This window comes from Marmota monax, unplaced genomic scaffold (assembly GCF_021218885.2).
Source record: "Marmota monax isolate L192 unplaced genomic scaffold, Marmota_monax_Labrador192_F-V1.1 WCK01_AAM20220418_F8-fsc00073, whole genome shotgun sequence".
NCBI lineage: Eukaryota > Metazoa > Chordata > Mammalia > Rodentia > Sciuridae > Marmota > Marmota monax.
This window is the reverse complement of record NW_026692846.1, coordinates 8,407,814-8,424,171: the sequence shown is the minus strand read 5'-3', so window position 1 is coordinate 8,424,171 and position 16,358 is coordinate 8,407,814. Positions and strand designations below refer to the sequence as shown.

General features: G+C 45.1%; 1 long non-coding RNA gene across 1 annotated transcript; it reads left to right on the top strand.

Moving 5' to 3' along the window:
• Positions 1–12,899: 12,899 nt before the first annotated feature.
• Positions 12,900–15,270, top strand: LOC124095708 (uncharacterized). Its single transcript, XR_006852583.2, has 4 exons — positions 12,900–13,080; positions 13,894–14,015; positions 14,364–14,460; positions 14,563–15,270. It is a non-coding gene; the product is annotated as an uncharacterized LOC124095708 (long non-coding RNA).
• Positions 15,271–16,358: the final 1,088 nt, after the last annotated feature.

Genomic DNA, 16,358 nt, shown 5'->3' with positions numbered 1-16,358 from the left:
AGCATCATAGATAATGCGTGACCTACTGCTTCCCACAGGGTGACAACCCAAGCAAGCACTTGGCTTTCTCTCATCCTAGGCCCCCGTTCATCAGCCCAAATCACCAGATCACATAAAAACAGAACTAGACGACAAGAATTCGAATATGTCACGCTCAGAATGTCCTTTGAGTCTGTGCTGGCCTGTGAGGATGGTTTCTTTCCTTATTCAATCCCTTCCCAATCTTAAATCTTTAATTAAATAAATGAGTGGATGAAATAGATGAGGCCCGCCTCTCCTACTAGCCCAGGTGTGCAGCATGGGAGAAGGTGGAGTCTGAGTCCAGCCACGACACAACAGGAACACAGTATCACACCTTTGAGGGACCCGTCAGTTGAGCAGCGCAGCGTGAGGTCATCTTGGGTAGGCACATAATCCACTTGGTAGATGAAGAACCAGGGGCTCACAAGGGTGGCATGGCCAGCCTGGAATTATGCAGTAAGTACCCAGAGTACTTCCCAGGCCTTCTGACTCCACGGACGGCATCCTTGGTGTATCATCACATGCCCGTGTTTGGGGCCCAACCAAAAAAGAAAAACAACGACAACAAAAAAAACCATAGCATCAAGATTCAGGAGCCCTTCACACTGTTGTTGGTTCACCAGGGACAGAACCCACACACCTAGAAGGAAAAGAACATTCAGGTAGGCTTGAGCCCAGAATTGAGCCAAATCCACCTTTTGGACGTGTGTGAGGCTGAGTTCCATACCAGGTGAATGGAAGAGAGCAGATGTTGGAATCTGTGGCCCTCAGTCCAAGTCTGCCTGTGTGTATAGATAAAGCCACAGCGGTTCCTTTACCTGTTTCCTCTAACTGCTTTTGATGAGCAGCTGCAGCAGGGTCTGCATGGCCCACGAAGCCATCATGTCCAGCACACACACAAAAACTTGCTGACCCCCAGGATAGAACATGGACTAGCACAGGAGACCGAGGACCAGGAAGCAACAACTCAGGAAAGAGCCTCATGATAGAAACATGGCCGGCACAGAATGGAGCACAGGAGGGAAAGCCGGTCAGCGTCATTTGTCTCCGTAGAAGAAGGGGCGACATCCGCCCACCTAACGGGGAGAAAGGACTTCTGAGTTGTAGAGCGAAGGGTGCCTTACAGCTGGAAAAGTGGCGGGCAGACGTTCTGGGCACATGGAGCAGCTCACAACAGAAGTGCCCAGCAGGACCCACGTTCTTCCCCTGGGAAGAGGGAAGAGGGGAGAATCAGGGAGATTGAGGTCTGTTGGGCGCTGGGAGACAGCACTGGGTGGTACAGGGTCAGTCCTGGAGAGAAGCCTGCCAGGCAAGCCTGGTTTCCATTTTACAGATGAGGAGACTAAAACTGAAAGGGGGTATGATCACCTTGATTTTCAGAATTAGAGGTGGGCTAGGTTCCATCCCAAGCTCCTGAAGTTTCTGTCTGCCCCCCCACACACACACACTCTGCCAGGAAGAGCACCTCCGTCCTGGACTCGCCTTGTCTAGGCCCTGAAGATTTGCCACCATGCCTGCTCCCCTATGTGGCTGGGGGCATGTGACAGAGGGGATGTGGCAGCAGGTGGTGGGTCTGCAGGCGGTGAGTGCCAGCCTCTGCAGCGGCTGCTGTGGACAGATACGACCCCCAGCATGCTGCTGCTGCTCTCTTCTAGGTGGGAAGAAGCCCAGATTGCTCCCAGCGTGCACCATGGTGAAGCAGCAGGAGTCATGAGTTCAAGGTGAGCTCTCCTTCAGCTCCTGGGCTCCCCTCTCACCCTCTCTCAGCTAGTGGTGCTGCATTGGAAGGCGGCAGCCAGCCCAGGCCTTGGGCAGCAGTGGTGGGAACCGAGCATCAGGCCTGATTACATCCACTTCACCTTCCCTGTCTGGAAGCAGCCGTGAGAGCCAGTGTGGGCTCCAAGCCTCGTTTTCATACTGATGCCCATTTAGAGGGCCAGAGAGGGAGACAGCATCTGAAGCACTGGACAAAGTCCAGGAAACTATTTTTGAAAACCTTAACTCATTGAAGCTTTGAAGGGAGATACACTGATGGTCTGGTTGACACAGCAAGTCATCGCTTCTTTTCCTAGAAAAAGAAAAAGAAAAAAAGGATTCACTAGGCAATCCCTGCGCTCCTCTCTGTTTTCATGAATTTGACTGACATAGGCAACTCGGATGAATGGGATTTGTCTTTTTGTGTCTGGTTTATTTCATGTCCCCAGGGTTCACCCATGTTGGAGCAGATGTTAGAATCTCCTTCCTTTTTAAAACCACATAATATTCCATGGTATGCATACATCAGTGTCTTCATCCACTCATCTGTTGACAGATGCTTGGTTTGCTTCCAATTTTTGGTCATTGCAAATAATGTGACTGTGCAACCACCAGCAGCTCCGTCCCCTGCTTCAGTTCATTGGAGTCCACACCGGAAGTGGAGATGCTGGAGCCTGTGTGATCTCCATTCTGATTCTGTGCGGAGCCACTCACCTGTTCCAGATGGGCTGCCCCAGTTTACTCTCCCCCTGGCACTAGGTGAGGCTCTGATTCCTCCACATTCTCCCAGAACTTGTTATTTTCTGTTTTTGTTTTGTTTTGTTTTTGGTCAATAACCACATTAATGGGTATGAAGTGGATTTTCATTTTTCTAAAGACTGATCATGCTGAATACAATTTCGTTTGATTTTTCACCATTTGTACATCTTATTCAGAGAAATGTCCAAGTCTTTGCCTATTTTTAAATAAGAGTGTGTGTCAGTGTGTGTGTGTGTGTGTGTGTGAGAGAGAGAGAGAGAGAGAGAGAGGGAGAGAGAGAGAGAGATTCTGGGTTTTCTGAAGATAAGATCATGCCTTCTGCAAGTAAAAATATTAGTATGTCTTCCTTTCTACTTAGGAGCCCTTTATGTCATTTTCTTACCTGATTTTGCTGTGTTAAGGCTTCCAGTGCTCTTTTGAATACATGGTAAGAGAGGGCATCCTTGTCTTGCTCCTGATCTTACAGGAAAAGTGTTTTGCATTGTGTGGCTTTTGCTATGTTGGGGTAGTTTCCTTCAGTCCTGTACTGTCGGCTATTTTTATTGTGACAGGGTGTTGACTGTTGAGAAATGCTTCCACATCCATTGAAATGATCTTTCCTTCTCCTTCATTCTGTTAAAGTAGGACATATTATATTGACAGACTTATACATGTTAAACGGGTTCTTTTTCACCAATGCAAATTTCTTTAGGTAAACCACAGGCTACTGCCACAATTGTCTTTTAACAACATTAGATGCAATTTTTGACAACCCAATATGGCCTTTAAGATTTGAAATAAGTGATTGCTGAAGTGATTTTGCAAAATGACTGTTACAGTGGTTTATGTGATAGAGAATGAAGTAATGAAATCAAAATCCAATACAGAAGCAAGACATGTCCAAACTAGAGCATTACAGAATGCAAATAATGTATAGGATTCTTAATGCATCATCTCCATTTTAGAATACAGCCTCAAGAACCATAATACCGTTCAGGTTTCCTATGAATAATTATACAATATCTTGAACATCAGTAGTTATAACTAACAGGAAGATAATATGAAATGACTAGAATATTGCTTTGGAGTCACCCTGGATGGGGGACTAAGCCCTGTAGGAGACTCACCTCTTCTCTCAGGACTTGGTGGTAGGAAAATGCAGGGTTTGGACAAGAATGACAAGGAAACCCCTTTATGGCAGAGTTTCCTTGGTGTTCCTGGAAGATGTGGCAGTTCAGGGAAAGCCTTCGGTTGGCTGAAATCTTGGGAGGACTGAATGGTGTCTCCTCACCCCAAAACTCAAATGTTGAAGCTCTAACCTCCATGTGACTGCATTTGGAGACAGGGCCATTTGGAAGGGAAGAATAAGTATCACAGGTCCTAAGAGGCGGAGATGTGAGACTCTCTCCCTCTCTCCTCCCCCACAAAGAGAAGGCAGCTCTCTGAGCCAGGAAGAAAGTCCTCACCAGAAACCAACCCTGATGGCATTCAGGTCGATCTTCCAGCTTCCAGAACTATAAGAAACTTACCCTCTGATGTTTTCATGGCCCTATGCTATTTGTTAGGGCAGCCCAAGCACACTAACATAGAGGCCCCATGTGAGCTTCCTGGAAAGAGAGAGAACAGGGGGCACAAGGGGTCCTCTCCTGGGAACCTCTGACTTCCCCCGAGGCTGGAGGAATAACTCCAGGGCCAGGTGCATCCCTTTCAAGTGGGCGACACACACTTGAGGAGTCAGGAGACCTAGAATAGCAGAGGTGTCCAAAATATCATTTTCGAGGCTTTTGGGATATTTTTTTTCCATTAAGAGAAGGCTCCCTGAAGCCCACGCATCCTGCTCTGGAGGGAGAATGAAACTTGGGAACAGGTCAAGGAATCCCACTTTTCCCTGGGGGAGGAGGAGCTAGTGCAGGGTGTGGTGGCCATGTGGGAGGTCTCCATCTGGGGTCTGAGCTCTCTAGAAGTGTCATCCGGTCCCAGGACACTTTGGTACACCCTACTGAGATCTCTCAGCCATCCCAGCACAACCTGCTTCCAGCCCCAGAGGGTTCCCCTGTTTTATGAAGCCCTTGCCAGATTCTGGCTTTGAATGACTAAGGTCTTGAAGATATTTTATTAAAGCTCAAATTTAATACCTGCCTCAGGGAATTTGGGTCTGCTGTGTGTAAAGGACCAAGGGATCTTTCCCCTTCTTCTCTTAGAGCGCTGGCTTGTTTTTTTTTTACAGTCGTCTAGCTCTTCAGGGGCAAGACTCATGCTTTCATTGGCTTGGGCTATTTTTCTGCTGTCTCTAAGCCGTCTCACCACTAGAATTAATTTCCTGTGAGAGTCCTTCATTTTCTTGAGAGTTCATTCATTCGTTTAAGTTTCTGATGAAACATTTAAGCCTCACTTTTAATCTTGCATTGGGTGATTTCCAAAGATATATTTTTTCTCTGAAATATTTTTCTATAATACTTTATGATACTGACCTTAAGCACCTTAAAAATTTTATATTGAGTGGCTAACTTAATATTTGTTTAGCAGCTTTCTTCTTAGAGACTTTGTAAAGAAGCATTTATAATAATCTTGTTGTGTTACATTAAATAAATTATTATAAATTGCATTACTTAATTTAAAGCTGGATTTTATCAATAAAAAGTCAACTATAGTGGTCTATACTGACAGATTCCCGCAAAGCCCCAGAGACCTAGGCTTGAATGTCACATAGTGCCACCTCATAGTCTTGTGTGGCAGGCATTTCAAGACTGTCTCAAAGCCAGTGGTAAGCCATCACAGGCTCTCCTTGAGCCTGCTACTTGCCCCCAACTAGAGCTTCCTTAAGATGAGGGATTTTCAGTTAAGACAAGTGAGGAAAAATGGGTTACTCTCCCTAAAATCTAAACCATCCCCTGGCCATTAGGATGGATCAGCAGGGAGGGGTCCAGTGGGGTCGGGGATGACAAAGCACAGCCTTCACACAGTTTTCTAGAAACTGGTAATATCTTGATGCTCTGTGGGCAACACGTTACCAAGGGATGTGTAAGGCTCAGGGGACAGGAACATGGCCTTCACATGAACCTCCCGGGGCACCAGCTCTTCACTTGCTCACCATAGGATGTTCAGAGAGATGCTGTTCTTCTGGATGCACTTGATACCCCCCATCCAGAGGACAAACTCTTTGAGGCAGAGCAGGGATGGTGGAGGGCCCCGCGGTGCCATTGTGAGCCTGCCATCACTCCACCCATTGCCCTTCTCTTCCCATGAGCCCATATCCCTCTGCCCCCACACAGACAGCTTATGGGGTTTGGAATCCCAAACAAACCCCAAAGAGGGGATTTCATGGATGAAAAAATTAAAAATCAACAGCAACAAACAGGGCGAGAGTCTTCAAGATTGTGCCCACTGCTGAATAAATGCAGAGAAACTCACTAAATAACATAATGTGCGCATTTTACTTAAACTTTCATAAAAACGAACGTTGAATAACATATTTCCATTTACTATCCCTTGATCATTTGTTTCAATAAACTGCTTATGAATAATTTGTGGATTTTTAAAAATATGCATATAAAGCACCATTTTAGACCATATTCTTGATCGTCAGCATTTGTGATTACTGGCAACAAGAGTTGTGTTGAAGAACAATTAGGCAGAAGTAACTCAATGTGTTTGCAGCCAAATGTCCCTGCATCATTTATAACTTGTGGTATTCCTTAAATACTCCCCAAGTAGTGTGAGCGTCCTTTATATTTCTTGAAATTGAAAGACCTGAGGGTGTGTATGTGGGGTTTCTGTAGAAAGAGAGACAGCTATAGTCAATAGAAACATGTATACATGTATGTACATTCATGTGTATATACATGTTTTAGGGTATGCATGCATGTGTTTGCATGTGTGTATATAGAGAGAAAATTACATATACCCATGCACCTGTATTTATGTATGTGTGTGCATGTTTCCTGTTTGTCTGTGTGCATTATACATATGGGAGTATGTTTCTGTGCGTGGAAGAGGCTCACCATCTCCCAAGTCAGTGTGAGCTTCCACTCTTGCTTCTTGCTGTCACTAAGATTTCCATTTGCTTTGTTCCTGGTCAGTTTCTAAACTAATGTTCTTATTTCTTCCTTTGTATCCTTGAAGAACCTACCCCCAAAAGAGTTGTAGTTTGTAGCATACTTTCACTAAAGCTTATAATAATGGGTGATATATTATTTAAAACTGGATTGCATTCAGTCACAAGTAAGAGAAAAATCTGTCTTGAAGTAGTTTATTTAGACAGGTTTCTTTTTTTATACAGCAAGTACTCAGAGGTTCCAAGGAACAGAAAGTTCATGTTCTAGGACAACTTGCACCACTGAAGCCTGATTCTGTCTAGCTCACCTCGAATGGCTAAATGAGCTCAGTAAGCTGTTTCCCTCAGCAAAGGAGCAACCATTTCACAAATTACAAATGATGTTCAATCAGTTCAAACTTCAGTCACCTTTTATCTTCCAATTATACACATTTACCAGAATTCATTGCTGGAGTGGCAGGGCTGTACCAAGGATAACCATGATCCATAGCAACGCGTTACCAAGGAGATCCACGCTGCTGGCTGACTCCTCTCAGCTGGTTCTGACTGGAGAAAGCCCCTAGCTGTGGGCTGTGAACACTTTGAGTGAGGGGAGGAAGGAGGGGAAGAACAGGGAGGGGTGGAGGGAGAAAGGAAGGAAGGGAGGGAAAGAGGGAGAAGGGAGAATGGCAGAGGGGAGAGAGGAGGGAGGCCAACTATTAGCAGCTGTTGTCCTGCACACGCATATTCACACATCAAAAGAGTAACATTTGGCCATTGTACTGACTCTTTAATTTCTGAAGCTAAAACATTTGTAATTTTAATGAATTTATAATGTGTGTGTGTTTAGCAGCTTATAGCTTGATAAAATTGTTCTAGCTTGACTTAGATATTGGTTCAAGTTCAGCCACAGGCAAAAAGACACTCCTTGGTAAGTGACCAAAACTCACTGTGAATCTAGTACAAAACAAAACAAAACAAAAAAGGAACTTTCACTGCATTCAAAATCAAAGAGGTTTTTGATTGGGATTGCACTGAGTCTGTACAGTGCTCTTGGTAGTATGGTCATTTTGACAATATTAATTCTGTTCTATCCAAAAACAAGGTAGATCTTTCCATCATCTAAGGTCTTCTTTAATTTCTTTCTTTAGCATGCTGTAGTTTTCATTGTAGAGGTCTTTCACTTCTTTTGTTAGGCTTATTCCCAAGTTTTTTTTTTTGAAGCTATTGTAAATGGGGTGGTTTTCCTAGTTTCTCTTTCAGAGAACTTATCACTGATGTACAGAAATGTCTTTAATTTATGGGTGTTGATTTTATATCCACCTACTTCGTTGAATTCATTTATTAGTTCTAGGAAATTTCTGGTGGGAGGCTTTGGGTCTTATAGATATAGAATCATATTGTCTGCAAATAGTGATAATTTGAGTTTTTCTTTTCCTATCCCTATCCCGTTTTCTTTCCTCTGTATGATTGCTCTGGCTAAAGTTTTAAGAACTCTGTTAAATAGAAGTGGCGAAAGAGAGCATCCCTCATATTCCTCATAAAATTAGAAAAAGAAATCATGAAATTAATCTGGAAAAATAAGAGACCCAGAATAGCCAAAGCAATACTTAGCAAGAAGAGTGAAGCAGGTGGCATCACTATTCCAGACCTTAAACTATACTACAGAGCAATAATAACAAAAGCAGCATGGTATTGGTACCAAAGTAGACTTGTAGACCAATGGTACAGAATAGAGGACACAGAGACTAACCCACATAACTACAAGTATATTAGACAAAGGTGTCAAAAATGTACACTGGAGAAAAGATAGCCTCTTCAACAAATGGTGCTGGGAAAACTGGAAATCCACATGTAACAAATGTAATTAAACCTCTATCTCTCACCATGCACAAATTCAACTCAAAGCGAATCAAGGAGCTAGGAATTAAACCAGAGACTTTGCTCTTAATGAAAGAAAAAATAGGCCCAAATCTCCATCATGTGGCATTAGGCCCCAACTTCCTTAATAAGATTCCTATAGCACAAGAATTAAAACCAAGAATCAATAAATGGGATGAATTCAAACTAAAATCTTCTTCTCAGCAAAAGAAACAATCTGTGAGGTGAATAGAGAGCCTACAGAAAGGGAGCAAATTTTTACCACACACACATCAAATAGAGCACTAATCTCTAGGATATATAAAGCACTCAAAAACCTTAACACTAAGAAAACAAATAACCCAATCAATAAATGGGCCAAGGAACTGAACAGAAACTTCTCAGAAGAGGATATACAATCAATTAACAAACATACAAAAAAATGTTCAATATCTCTAGCAATTAGAGAAATGCAAATCAAAACTACTCTAATATTTCAACTTACTCCAGTCAGAATGGCAACTATTAAGAATACAAACAGCAATAAGTGTTGGCGAGGACGTGGGGAAAGGCACATTCATACATTGCTGGGGAGGCTATAAAATGGTGCGGCTAATATGAAAAAAAGTATGGAGATTTCTTGGAAAACTGGGAATGGAGCCACCATTTTACCTGTCTATCCCACTCCTTGATCTATACTCAAATGACTTAAAAACAGCTTACTACAGGGACACAGCCATATCAATGTTTATAGCAGCTCAATTCACAATAGCTAAATTGTAGAACCAACATAGATGCCCTTCAGTAGATGAATGGATAGGGAAACTTTTGTATATATACACAATGGAAAATTACTCAGCATTAAAAGAGAATAAAACATGATATTTTCAGGTAAATAGATGGAGTTGGAGAATATAATGCTAAGTAAAGTAAGCCAATCCCCCAAAAAATCAAAGGCCAAATACTTTCTTTGATATGAGGATGATGACTCATAATGGAGATGAGGGGTGACAGGGGGCATGGGAGGAATGGAGGAACTTTAGATAGGGCAAAGGGGAGGGAGGAGAAGGGAGGGGGCAAAGGGGTAGGAAAGATGGTGGAATGGGGTAGACATCATTACCCCAAGTACATGTATGAAGACACAAATGGTGTGAAAATACTTTGTGACTTGAAAAATTGTTCTCTGTTTGTGTAATATGAAATGAATTGCATTCTGCCATCATGTATAATAAATTAGAATAAATAAATAATTTAGAAAAACAGACAAAATCAATGAGGTTAATGTAAGTCATAATGATTTTTTCTTTTGATTTCATGGAGTCTCTTTTACCTCCCATACTGAACAGCTATATTAGAGTTCTCCAGAGAAATATCATCAACAAGATTCGGAAATATACAGATAAATGAGATTTAGTGTGGGTATTGGTCCATGTGATTATCAAAGGCCAAAACCCTTTATATGCCATCTGCAAACTGTTGAACCAAGAGAACCAGTGGTGTCCTTCAGTCCAGGGCCAAAGTTTAAGTCCCAGAGCATGGAGTCCAGAGCCCCAGGAGCCCCAGGGCCAAGAGCAAGAGAAGATGATAACCCAGCTCAGGAAAAGAAGAAGCAAATCAGCCTTTTCTTCACCATTTCTTTCCTGGGACCCCCAAAATGTTGGACATTGCCACAACATTGGTGAGGCAATCTTTACTCCCTGACTCAAATGCAAATATCTTCCAGAAACACTCTCACAGACTCACCCACAAATAATGTATTATCAACTAGTGACCTCCTAGTCCACTGAAGTTGATGCATAAAATTAAATTAACAACTCTGCTGGCCCTGGTACCTGGCTTCTCTTCTCTCTGCCTCCTTCTCTGTCTCTACCTGTATGTCTTTTTCTCTGTGTATCAGTTTCTCTCTGTATGTTTATTTTCAGGGCAATTTTAGGTTCACTGAAACATGGAGCAGAAAGTATGGAAGTTTTCCTCATGATCCACCTCCTCTTCTACTGACAGTGTCCCCTGTCCTGTAACATTGTGCATTAGGGTGGCAGGCACATTTGTTACAACTGATGAGCCAGGATTGATCATAACCTTATTAACAAAGAAAAAATTTTCTAAGAGCTCACTCTTTCTGTTGTGCCATTTTATGGGTCTTGACATTATATATTAATGACTTATTAATAATGTCATGTATTCCCCATTACAATATAATACATGCCCTAAACATCCCCTGTGGTCCATCCCATTTCCCCTCACACCCTCCTCCCCTCATGCCTGGCAACTGAGGATCTCCCTCCTGACTCTGCCATCTTGACTTTCCTGGAACATGGTGCAGCTGAACCACGTGGTCTGTGGGCTCATCAGATCGGCTCCTTTCACTTAGTGCCATGCCTTCAAGGTTCCTCGTGTCTTTTTGTGGCTTAATAAGTTCATTTTCTCTTAATCACTGAATAGTAGTCTGCTGTCTGGCTATCCGTCTGTTTGTCTAACTTTTCATCTATTGAAGGGCATTGGTTGCTTCCCATTTGGGACAATTATGAATAGGCTCAAATTCCCCAGTTGATGATTCTGAAATCCCTGCTACGTCTCAGTCTGATTCTGGCACCGGATCTCTCTTCAGACTGAGTTTGTGCCTTCCAGTGTGCCTTGTGATTTTGCTGTGGAAAGTGGTGTGAGATGCACCAGGTGGAAGGATCTGGGGTGGGGAACCTGTGGTGGAAGGTTGTGGAATTGTGAGGCCGGGGGTCAGGCTACCTTCTTGACCACAGCTCGGGTGCCAAGGCTAAAGTTTCCTCCACTGTATCCACTGGTTTAGTCCCCACTATTGTCATTGGATTTCCTTACAGAATTCTCCTAAAACTAGGTGTGAGGCTCGCAGGTCTTTTAGCTATAATATCTGCAGCCACACAGGTCCCTGCTGGTGTGTAAGGGCCACCAAGGTGCCCTTCAATAGGCTCTGTAGTCCTATGATTGGGTCCTGTGTCCTTGCACTGTGACCTCTGCAAGTGCTTCTCAGCTTCCCTCTAGTCCCTGCCCAGGTGAGCGGGGAAGGCTAGCAGGAGTAGCCTATTACCCTTTTCCCAGGGCAGTCAGCTCTGTAAAGGAGATTCCCTTGAGGACAGGTTTTAATGAGGAGAACAGAGAGCTCTGGGCATATTTCTAAATGTCTGCTTTTCTCCTTCTCTTATTGGAAGCATGAAAGGATTTTTTCCCCAAAATCCACCCTGAGAAGCTGAGTGCCTAAAAATAAAGCTCATGATCTACGGCCCCTCACAGCCTGCCCCCATCCCAGAGTATTCAGCTCTCACAGTAGTCCATGCTGAGCGTCCACCAGTCCATCAGATATCATCCAAGTCATCCCTTCGGATGCTGGTCCTACCTGTGGACTTCTGCACACAGTGAGCTGGGGGTCCCTGCATCCACCTGCATTTCTTCAGTGTGGGGACAGCAGTTTGCCCTGTGGCCTTGATTGTCTGACAGATCTAAGAAGACTTGCTGGTTTCAGGGACTTGGGGGGGGGATTTTATTTGGCTACGAAGACAGCAGCAATGACTTCCAAACTCTTCACATGTTGGGGAAGAAGCTGAAGGGCAGTGAGTTTCAACTTCCTGGGTTACAAAAAGGAGGCTTGCTTAGGAGGTGATAAAACTGGGTCTGTCAAGGACATGATGTTTCAATAAATGAATCAAAGTTTCCTTTCCCTTTTTTTTTCTTTCTTTCTTCAGTGCAGGGGATCACGCCAGCCCTCACCCATGCCCACGAGGAGCCCAGCCAGCTTTCTCTCTGCACCTGAAGTGTGAAGTGGAGCTTACTGACAGGTGGGTCATCTCCACACACCTGGAGTCGCTCAGGCCTTCTGGATGCTAGTAACAGCAGGGAGGAAAGGAGACTCCGAGCTGGGGAGCATGGAGTTCAAGTTGTAGCTCTGTCACTTTTCTTAAAGTGACGACTCGACCTCCATCCAGGAGCCTCACTTTTTAACTTTGTGAAATAGAGAGAAAAGGGTCAGTGGTTTGAAGAAGAACTAACACATCACCATATCCTTTCTCCATCGTAGATTTTTAACCAGTAGAGAAAACACGAGTCTCGTGGTAAAGTCTGGTGGCTCCCTTCCCACTAGTTGAGCAGCAGCGTGGGCCAGGATTCCTGCAGGCTCATAAGAATATGTCTCAATGTGCTTTGGAAATGGGCAACAGGAATAGAATTGTTCTTCCAGAAGTACTCAGCAGAAAATCCCTTCCCTCAACTTCCACAGAAAAGTATCTAATGAAGAAGGGGCTCCCTATCCTCAAAACCTGCATGTAAACATGTGTGAACATGCATAGAACAAAACAGTGTGGCGCTGCTGCAGGTGCTGGAGCTTGGCTAAGCACTGACACTTGGCTAAGCACTGATGTTTGGCTAAGCACTGATGTTTGGCTAAGCACTTCAGAGGCCATGATCTAACAACCCTGTTAAAATTGCGTCCTCGCTATTTCCATTTCATAGAGAACAGAAGCCAGGAAGGATCAAGCCCTTTAGGCAGGTCACTTGGCCATCATGCTGTCTAGCTTGAGGGTCAGTGTGCAGGTGCTGTCTGGGCAAGAGGAATCTTCAGAGTCCTGAGCAGAAGCTGGACACCCTCAGGGAGGACAGGAGGCCGGCAGACCCAAGAAAGACCCCCATCGATGCTGGTGGAAGTTCAGGTATGCATTCAGAAACCGCCAGCTCTTTCGCTCATGATGTTTAATGTGTGCTGTTGTAATGAGATCCGTTGATTAAATTCCTTCAAACACCTCGTAATCAAAGGCTCCGAAGAGGTGCAAAGGATGAAATTAATCAAGTCAAGTGTGTAATAGCCAAGACAGGGACTTAGCCCAAGTGCCCACTGGTGGCTGAATGGATAAGAAAATGTAGAATAGCATTCAGCTTTAAAGAGAAGGAAGTCCTGCCCTTGCCACAGACTGGACCTAAGATGATCCTAGAAGTCATTGTGCTAAGTGACATAAGTCCGAAGCAGAAAGCCAGGTGGCCCAGGGTTTCTCTCACATTGGAATCTTAAAAAAAAAAGCTAAACGCACGAATAGAGTAGAAAGGGAGGTGCTAGGGGCTAGGTGAGGGTGGACAGAAATCGAGACTTTTGTTAAGTGGTGTAAACTTTCAGTTATGAGATGTTTGAGATAAACGTACAGCATGGATACTTAAAAATACTGCATTGTATACTTGAAATTTCCTGTAAGTAGATTTGGTGTTCTCACCCTTCCTTCCCAAAAATGTGAGGTGAGGGGTATGTTAATTAGCTCAGTTGTGGTCAGCACTTCACAGTGCATGTGTAAATCAAAGAATTGCAATGTAGCACTCGAATGTGGAGTTTATTTGCTGTGGGGGAGCAGTGTGTGCACACAGGTACTCTCCTTATGGAGTCAGGATGGACGAATGGGAGAAGGAGATGGGAAGAAATCAGCATTCATTAGGAAACTTCCAGGTGCTGCATGCGTTTTTCTCACGTGGCCTTTTAGGGAGTGACAAATGAGACAATGACTAGATGCTGTTTGTCGCCAGCGATCCACAAGAACCAACTGAGCACTTTCTACGTGATGGGAACTGTGCTGTGAAAGCCAGTGCGGACACGCTAAGGAAGGTGCGTTCCCACAGGACACCTGCAGATTAAGTCTGTGGGACACAGTGCTGTGTCACTATGAGGGAAGCCCAGTGGGCTTTGGTGGCACAGAGGAGGGTGTGGCTTAGGGACTAACAGGAAATATCCCAGAAAGGGAGCGGTCAAGTGAGGGGAGGAGGTGAGGGGAGGAGGTGAGGGGAGGAGGGGAGGGGAGGAGGGGAGGGGAGGAGGGGAGGGTCCGCATCCAGGTGGGGGCAGCAGACTGCTCCGCGGCCAAGCCCCAGGTGTTAATTATTAGTGCCACTATTAGGCTTTCACTTGCTGTGGTTTGTAGGATCCACGTTCCAGTCCTCTTTTTGTCACCTGCAGATGTGTGGCTGGGGTTAAGTGACCCGATCTTCCTCAGTCTTGTTCTCCACTTCAGAGGGACACTCATACTCACCTTGGAGAAATGACAGGGCAAGAGGTGAGTTGAGAGGTGCAGGGACCCAGCACTGACGTTCTCTGACACAGTTCTCTTTGTGGTCTCTTCAGAGAGTCTGGCATGTGTCATTTTTCTGGATTCCAGGTCTTCTTGGACAACCGATAGCTTCTATCAACTAACATTTGCACTGGGCTATGAGAAGTGGGTGGGTATTCCAGACAATCCCTCAAGAACAGCTAAGCAGCAGGCCACACGGGGAAGTCCCCCGAGCCACTAGAGGAGGAGCACACTGTGCGTTCCAGGAGGATCCTGTGAAGCAAACATCAATGTGCAGAGCCCTGCCCTGGATTCCCAGGCTTTTAACTCAAATCTGCACCATACTTTCACCTCAGCTGACTTCTGGACTTTTGTTTAAAATTCATACTCTGTACTTGAAACAGAAAAAAGATGTGATTTTTTTTTTTGGCTTAATACTTCTGAAGGTGGTTGGGGGTAGCTGGACTCCATCTGACTCAAGTTTGAGTCTAGACTTCCCCTCCAACTCCCTTTAGGTTGCTGAGTAAATTGTAGTATGTTTGACACAAAATCAGTATCTGTCATGCACTCTTAGGCAAATGATAATTTTCTACTGAAAACTATTTCCTTAGTGAAGGTAAATCTTCAACCCCTGTTGACAGATCCAATTTTTGCAAAACGCCAGAAAAGTCTGTAACATGTGGGGAAGCATAATTCAGCTTAGCAGATATTATTGAGCAGTTACTACCTGTCATTTGCTCCTTTGCTCTGAGAGTTGCCTGCTCCCTCCCTCCGCTTCCCTCAGTGTTTAACCCCAAGAGTCATGTCCAGCCAACTGGAAGCCTATCAGGAGACCCGAGAGTGGGAAGTACGGACAGCCACTGGTGGGGGCCGCTTAGGTCCCTGTGTCCCCTTTAGTTTGGGGTACTGAGTGTCTGCTGCTGCAGGTTCACACCTATGGTCTTCTCTGTGGGACTGTGCTGGTGTCATCTTGCCTGGAGGTGCCCCTTGGTGACACAGCCACCTGGGAACCTTTCCTAATCACTGACTTGTCTGGGGTGTACAGACCCATCTCTGTGACCTCAAGCCAGGACACACTGTAATGCAATTGCTACTCTGAGGCTCCCTGCAGGACCTGGTTGATATTAGAGGTTCCCTGAACCCCACCCTTGTTTGAATCCCTGTCTTTGCCACTCCTGCTTCCCGGGACATACTAATTCCTCTTGTAACAGACTCGCACACAGCTCCCTGCTGTTGCTCTGCTTGGAGGACACCCAGCCTAGCAGCAGGGGAAGGCAAGGTACTTGTTCGCTTCTTGTTCTGCATCAGGTGGAGTCTGATGCAGTCGTATGGCTCCTTTGCCATTGGGGCTCTTGTCCTGGTAGCTCAAGCCGGGTCTAGCTCCCCTGGTTGTTCTAGTTACTCTGTTCTCCATGGCTTCAGTTCCCTGAAATAGGTCTATCGCCCCTCCTCCGGGCAGCCTGTGTGTGCAGACATTTGGCCAGACCCATGAGCAGACCCTCCACAGAATTTCTGGCTCCTGGGGTAGTGCCAGCCCCTAGCTTGGGAAGGGCAGCCCTGGGGGCGGCAGCTCTCTGTAGTCACTGAGCTCTGAGTTGCCTCACATTCGGCCTCTGCTTTTCTGACACCTCTGCAATGAATTCCTTGTGTTCAATGCCCCCTGCTGTGCTCTGCACTATACATTCTATGGGCTCAGCTGGATATTGGCTGGAACACAGTGGAACCCCAGGCTTGATCTGGGTGCAGAAGACACAATGCGTTGCCCTCAGGCCGTTGGTAGGTGTTCATCTGGCACTTACTGCTGGAGAAAACCCTGCTCTGATAGGAGGTCCTATGGCAGGAGCCCAGGGAAGCAGCATACAGGCCATCTTGGGTGGCAAGGTAGTGAGGTAAGGAGGGGAACA